Here is an 8509-nt window from a genome sequence, read left to right on the forward strand (position 1 = left end):
CAGATGGAACGTAGTTTTTAACGGAGGTTTTAGATTTCATGAGTTTATGGTTGACTATTTGTTTTAAACTTTTAAATATCTCTAGTGATTGATTTGAATATTTATGGTAATATAATGTATGTTCAAAGTCTATATTAGCTCTTCATTTTACCCTAAGTGGTATTTTGATTTAATTGATGAATGCATATATTTGTAACGACCCAACTCCTCATGGATTCGGATCATTAAACGGGTCCTTACCCAACTCAAAAACATTTGAGGGTAGTCCGGTCATTTCACGTTCAATTTAAATAATAAGGTTCAAAAGGGAAAAATGGTAATTTGCCATAATTGAATAAATTGAGTCTCAAAGGGTAAAACAGTCATTTACTAGCATTACGTAATAAACAAAATAAGGTCCGAGACAATATAGTCCTTTTTGGTGGTTAAAATATAATTATGGTATTTTAGTGGGTCATAAAATAATTACGAGTAACCTCACGTGGGTGCCAAAGTGCAATTTGGGAAACTAAACACATATTACTTCAGAGACAGAAACCGGTCGATGTATCAACACCATACGTCGACTGGTTTGGGTTATGAACAGTGGGAAAACTCACTGCCAAAATACTGGTCCACGTATGGGTAGCCATACGTCGACTGGTTTGGGACATGATACCGGTCGACGTATGGGAGCCATACGTCGACTGGTTTGGAACGTATGTCTCAATGACCCCATTGTGAAGATACCGGTCGACGTTTGGGAAGCCATACGTCGACCGGTTCTGGGTAATTCACACTTCCACTTCCCACCGACCTGTGGAAACTCATATACACCAACTTTTGGTAATCCAACCACCACTTCACTACACTTACGTGAAATTTTATTCACATTTTAACATCAAATAAAAATACCACCACCATCAATAACATAAATTATCACACGTTACTTAAAATACATAAACTGATTTTGAGTGAGTAAAACTTAATTACATTTTCTCAAAACTATAATCGTACATGTAATGGCCAAATACAAAATAGCAAAAAGAAAAAAATTTCATCTTCTAACAACTTTGCTTGCGGAGGATTTTCATCCGCCACTTCCTTGCCATGACCTGAAAAATATAATAATAATATAGTGGAGTGAGCAATTTACTCAGTAAGTAACGCCTAAGACGCACCTCATGAGACCCCGTGAATCCAAAACAAAGAATAGGCTAATAGGAGTTGGGGTCACATAACATAGGGGAGAATGCAACATGGTTATCCTTCTCAACACAAATAATAAGATGCAATGGAGATGCAATGCATGCCGATGTCACTCCCCATTTTTCACAATCAGAATTATCGCTTTGAAACTGTTAATGTAACCCCCTTTGGTGACTCCGCAACGCTGAGAGAAGGATTGGCTACTGTCCCTGACCTTTGGTAACTCTGCAACGTCATTATGGGGCCCATATAGCTCAACCACGCTACGGCAATCTCCCTAGTTCCCTCTAGATTACATTAACCTACCGGCCCATTGGTGACTCCGCAGCGACTGGGTTTTCCAAAACACTTTCATCACAATATTATTTCCCAAAACTCCCTATTTTCATTTCAAAAACAATTTCTTCCCTTCATGCAACCCAATAGTGCACATGCATGTCTCATGATCTCAATACTATGAAAATGAGGAATTTGACACAACACAAGTAAGTATGTTCTTATACTTTTAATATTTAAACAATAATGGATTATCACAAAATACAATAGGGCATGCTTCATACACCATTCATAGCATGTGAACAATACAATAGGCATAAAACTCATTATATAAGCATGCTTCTCATATAGCACAATCAAGACAAGTTTTCACATATTCACATATATACAATCAAGACATTTTAGGCTACAATTAACACCAATAAGCATGCTATAACACAATTCAAGTAAAATAACTCACAAAGGTGCATGAATGATGTGAATTAGGAAGCCCCTATCTTAAAATGAGCAAAACCCTTGAAATGGGTCAAGGAATTCGAAAATCAAGGAGGGCACCAAATCTGAAATTGCTTGCATGTATACGTAGAGCTCGTCGTGCTCTTCGTTTTGCCTCAAACGGCACCTAAATCCGGCAAGTAATGAAGGAACTATCAAGCTTCAAAGATTTGAAGCAAAAGAAGAAGGAAAATTGAAGTTTGAGAGAGTGAGAGAGCTGGTAGCGAGGAGAGAGAGAATTGAAAGACCAAAAATGGTCTCTAACCATTATTTACACTAGTGGTAGGTCCCGCCACTTCTTTTTATTTTCTCTTTTTTTTCTTTGATCCTCCATTTACACACATAAATTAAAATGCACAAAAATGAAATTGGACACTATTAAAATCCCGTACACATAACGTGAAAGGACGAAAATGCCCTTGCGGCGACACGAATTACAGAAAATTGAATAACGCTAAAAATCGGAAACGTCACAATCTACCCTCCTTATAGAGATTTCGTCCTCAAAATCTACCTTCCTTAAAAAGAAGGCCCACCGTCACATATTCATGAAGAACACCTCACATAACCCCAAGACCATGAATTCAACAACATTATTGCCTTTAGCATCGGGTGTCACCAATACTGCCACAAAAACCACTGCGATTAACCAACTCTCACCACATCATACACAAAACCAACCAGACCATACGTCTGACTCATAATGGACATCGATCCACTCAACACTGCCACGAAAGGCTCCTAACCCAAAAAAAAAAAGGTCACCAAATCCCCAATTAAGACGACATCCAATCACAACTCATCCCCTAAAGAACATACACGCAAAACCACAAATAAGGAATCCCGTCATCTCTCAATCAATTTCAACTCTAATCTACACATTCCTAACAAATCAAATACTTGTTATCAAATACTTAACTACATCAGCACCTAACAGTACAAGCGATCACCAATCGCACCATTCAACAATCATTACATTCAAAAACCTCAAGATAATGAAACAATGAATTCCCTCACGACTACATAATCATGAGTTACCAAAACAAATAAACAATTTATCAGGTACTAAAGACCCCAAATTCTCAAAGCAAGATTTTCAATAATCAATGATCGTATCATAAACCCTTTATCGGACACTAAGTGCCCTCTAACACTCCTCATCTCCCGAGACAAGCATTTGAATCCACCCTATCACACCAACTTAACCTGCGATACCGTACTCTCACCATTTATGACAACTCGAAACAATTATTGACCTTTGACCCAACATTGTGCTAAAGAAGGATTGATTCAGGAGAAATGGTTGGCCAGGCCATTCTCATCATCGATCCAATCTCAACACAGACGTCATTCCTGTCCTCAGGTTTAAACCTCAAACACATCCCATTAAAGTCCTCAAAGCAATCACGAGATCCATTCTCTAATCAATCCATTGCTCTATATAACCTCGTCCGCCATACAGTCACATAACAGTTCTAAAATCCCAATCGCACTTTAATTACACAACCCTTAACAAGCCAGAAACAAAACGACACCAAACATCACAATCACCAATTAGTATAAAAGATCTCAATCTCCTCGTAACATCCTCACCAGGTAAATGACTCCAAGTCACCATTCGTTTTGATTCTTACCTCTTTAAAACATTCAATACAATCATCTTATATTTGAAACCTCAAAATCAAGGTCTATCACTCCTACAGTTCTTCAACGGAATCCCACAATCACGCTCTAGCTGCAAAACATTCAAACAATACCAATATTTGTCCTCAAGACACTAGTAGAATCAATCACTTCTAAAATCATCCAAATACATGAGTCATATCCCCTAATTATATATCCTCAAATTGCAATTCACGACACATTCCCTACCTATCACCGCTAGCACTAGCCATCAGAAACATAACCCTCATTTGGCAACCCATGCCACACATCCCACCAATCAAAACCATTCCCAAAACAAACACCACTAAAAACCAAAGACTGTACATTCTTTCGTGAAGGTAAGTCGATCCCCGTTCAATCAGAACCTCAATCGATGAACTCTAACGGCGTAATACCTACTTACAATCTGTCCACTCACAGACGCGCAAAATTCCTAGACAGAGATAAGACTCACAACAAACAACGTCCTTACCAGGACTGGAACAACAGAAAGAGTAACAAGCCTGGCTCTCAGAAGAGACTAACAACTCATGCCCGAGTGCACCTAGTGACTAGTCACACGCTATTTATCAATTGTCCAGCCATGGACACTCAATCTCACTTAAAATAAATTGAACTTCTCATATGCAAGGAGAAGGACCAACTGGGAAGCACATATAGGACTACGACCGCAACTCTAGGCGACCTCGCCAAAAACGGACCGTTATACGCAGTTAACATCGGAACTTTGCATACGCTACCCCGCAACCCTTATGCTTGCCAAAGCCAGGCAGATAAGAGTACCAACGCTCACATCACAGAAACACAAGGAACAAGACTCGTCATGCCAGTCACATCAACCCATGACTCGTCAAAGGAAAAAGTGCCTATTTGGCAACATCGCTCTCACCAGCTCAAGAGACTAAACTGCCCCCATTCACTTCAACTAACACACAACCCCATCGCATATCTAACAACACACAACCCCATCTCACAATCCTTAATCCGTCCTCGGATCATACCTGAAACCATCATGCTCATCCACACTAAAGATCACACCACGACATCATAGCACCTCCACTGTCACCCATTTGGACAACCGTTCAAACCTATTATCCCATCAGACCATCAAGTCACTATTAAAAAATTTTTTTTTTTTTTTTTCCAAACATCCTTAAGATAATATCATTATAAACAAGGGACAAGTATAACGCTCACTGCTCCTCCTAACAACCACTATTTACCACTAGCGAAGGACATCCACAAGGTAATACCATGCCAACAAATCCACAAATAAAAATGAGCATAGAAATCCAAAATGCTTAACACCTAACTGTCTCCTTAAAACCATCAGTGATGCCATCAATCACTAGCTTAACTGACAACTTAATCCACCTTTTCTAAGGTGATCTACGTGCCTAAATGGAAAAACCTCATACTCCAAGTTCAACGTCATCACCTCCTTTCCTTACTATTCCTTAGAACACTTGACCCCAACAAAAGTCCAAAGGTCCACCATTAAACCTACATGACCAATATCGTCTTAATCATTCTTATCATCAGTCTATCTTTCTGAATCCTCAAACACCAAGCACTAACTCCTGACATGTCAGACACAATTGAAGTGCAACCTGAATCCATAACTCTCAAATTCTAAAACACAATTCACTTAACAATGCCATACTCACCGGCTATCACTTCATCCAAAAACAACCAAACTCTCCAATGACCCCGTACTAACTACCTTATTGTGCAACCCTGCACTGCACAACTAAAGCTGACCACCATACCTCACCTCAAGACCTTCTAGACAGTCGTGCTAACCAAAAACTCTGTTCATCGACCTAGCCGTACAATCAACTCACCGAGAGTCAATTACCGTTACAAGAAAAGGAATTATACGTGGCACACTACAGAAACAATCCCAAAAAGGAAAACAAACACCACGCCAAACAGTCAACCTCACAAACTACACTCTAAGACAACTATAAAATAATAGTCTCTCATTGGTATCTAACTAGACACTCGGGTCATACCTATAACTGACCTTTTTGGCTAAACAACAGGGTACACAACTCTTATATCCCTAAAACTATCATTTCCCAATCAATCGTTAAGGCTACCATCCAACACAATGGAATGTTCACATTGATTTCATCTGAGTTATGTTCCCGCAGCTCGCTCAGTGTGGTAGCCTTCTGGTGCCACCTGCACACACTCACGCACACCCGCCCACAGGGCCACAAAACAAAGAAATCAAATAGAACATGCCACCGAGTCCAAGAGGTCACTCCTCATCCTGGCTCAACACAATCTGTAACCAACACTCTATGGTCACCAAACAACATCAAACCGAACTTTTATCTTCCTTACTGGAAATCAAAATAAAAAGTGCAACCTACCCATCTCGTCGCCATCACAAGATTAACCTCAACTTTTACTCCCAAAACGGCAACCTAAGAGACAAGTTCGCAATCTTAAACATCAGTGAACTTCTATATAAAATCCAAATACCAACCTCACTTAACCCGTACAACACTAGAACTTCACAAGTCATACTCTATATACCACCTCACGTCTTATGACATCCAATCAACTTTACTTACCTGAAAGGATCCCATGACTCACACACCATACTATACGAATCCATCATTCCTATAGTCTACTCACATGCTAAGGAAACACAACACAAACTCTTATCCCTGCAAGAAAATGAGAACTTCCGTTTTCGGAAGACACCTAAGATCAAACTCTTCTACCGTTACTAGTCCCTAAGGAAAAGACTCCTAATGGAACAACGTGCTCAAATCGAACCTGGACTTAAGAGGTCGTACCATTCACATCACCCCTTGCTCACAATGCTGACACTTTCCCTAGTCATAGATGATAACTTACAGAACTAACATAACATAGAAGTGCACATGCCAAACGATTACATACTGAAAACATAACACCTACTTCATAGATTAGTGTTACACACATATAACGTATAAGTATGTGATCACATAAGCAAATTAACACGTAGGCAATTAAGCAGGCAAGCAAGTAAGCAAATAAGCGTGCTTCTTAAACAGTTAAACACGTAGCACATAGTCACGCAATTCAATTTCCCATGCAATCCTATATAGGCCTCTACCAGTCGTCCTAAGGTTTCGAACCATTGTTCTGATACCATTCTGTAACGACCCAAATCCTCATGGATCCGGATCATTAAACGGGTCCTTACCCGACTCAAAAACATCCGAGGGTAGTACGGTCATTTCACGTTAAATTTAAATAATAAGGTCCAAAAGGGAAAAATGGTAATTTGCCATAATTGAATAAATTGAGTCTCAAAGGGTAAAACAGTCATTTATTTGCATTACGTAACAAACAAAATAAGGTCCGGGGCAATAAGTCCTTTTTGGTGGTTAAAATATAATTATGGCATTTTAGTGGGTCATAAAATAATTACGTGTAACCTCACGTGGGTGCCAAAATGCAATTTGGGAAACTAAACACATCTTACTTAAGAGACAGAAACCGGTCGACGTATCAACACCATACGTCGACTGGTTTGGGTTATGAACAGTGGGAAAACGCACTACCAAGATACCGGTCGACGTATGGGTAGCCATACGTCGACTGGTTTGGGACATGATACCGGTCGACATATGAAGAGCCATACGTCGACTGGTTTGGAACGTATGTCTCAATGACCCCACTGTGAAGATATCGGTCGACGTTTGGGAAGCCATACGTCGACCGGTTCTAGGTAATTCACACTTCCATTTCCCACTGACCTGTAGAAACTCATATACACCAACTTTTGGTAATCCAACCACCACGTCACTACACTTACGTGAAATTTTATTCATATTTTAACATCAAATGAAAATACCACCACCATCAATAACATAAATTATCACACGTTACTTAAAATACATAAACTGATTTTGAGTGAGTAAAACTTAATAGCATTTTCTCAAAACTATAATTGTACATGTAATAGCCAAATACAAAATAGCAAAAAGAAAAAAATTTCATCTTCTAACAACTTTTAAGCTTGCGGAGGATTTTCATCCGCCATTTCCTTACCATGACCTGAAAAATATAATAATAATATAGTGGGGTGAGCAATTTGCTCAGAAGGTGACGCGTAAGACGCACCTCATGAGACCCCGTGAATCCAAAACAAAGAATAGGCCCATAGGAGTTGGGGTCACACAACATAGGGGAGAATGCAACATGGTAATCCTTCTCAACACAAATAATAAGATGCAATAGAGATGCAATGCATACCGATGTCGCTCCCCATTTTTCACAATCAGAATCATCGCTTTGAAACTGTTAATGTAAACCCCTTTGGTGACTCCGCAACGCCGAGAGAAGGATTGGCTGCTGTCCCTAACCTTTGGTGACTCCGCAGTGTCATTATGAGGCCCAGATAGCTCAACCACGCTAGGGCAATCTCCCTAGTTCCCTCTAGGTTACATTAACCTACGTGTAACCTACCGGCCCGTTGGTGACTCCGCAGCGACCTGGTTTTCCAAAACACTTTCATCACAATATTATTTCCCAAAACTCCCTATTTTCATTTCAAAAACAATTTCTTCCCTTCATGCAACCCAATGGTGTACATGCATGTCTCATGATCTCAATACTATGAATATGAGGAATTTGACACAACACAAGTAAGTATGTTCTTATACTTTTAATATTTAAACAATAATGGATTATCACAAAATACAATAGGCCATGCTTTCATACACCATTCATATCATGTGAACAATACAATAGACATAAAACTCATTATATAAGCATGCTTCTCATATAGCACAATCAAGACAATTCTTCACATATTCACATATATATAATCAAGACATTTTAGGCTACAATTAACACCAATAAGTATGCTATAACACAA

Source organism: Cornus florida, unplaced genomic scaffold, assembly GCF_030987335.1.
Source record: "Cornus florida cultivar Cherokee Brave unplaced genomic scaffold, ASM3098733v1 CherokeeBrave_3.0.0_Hap2_Chr11, whole genome shotgun sequence".
Classification (NCBI taxonomy): domain Eukaryota; kingdom Viridiplantae; phylum Streptophyta; class Magnoliopsida; order Cornales; family Cornaceae; genus Cornus; species Cornus florida.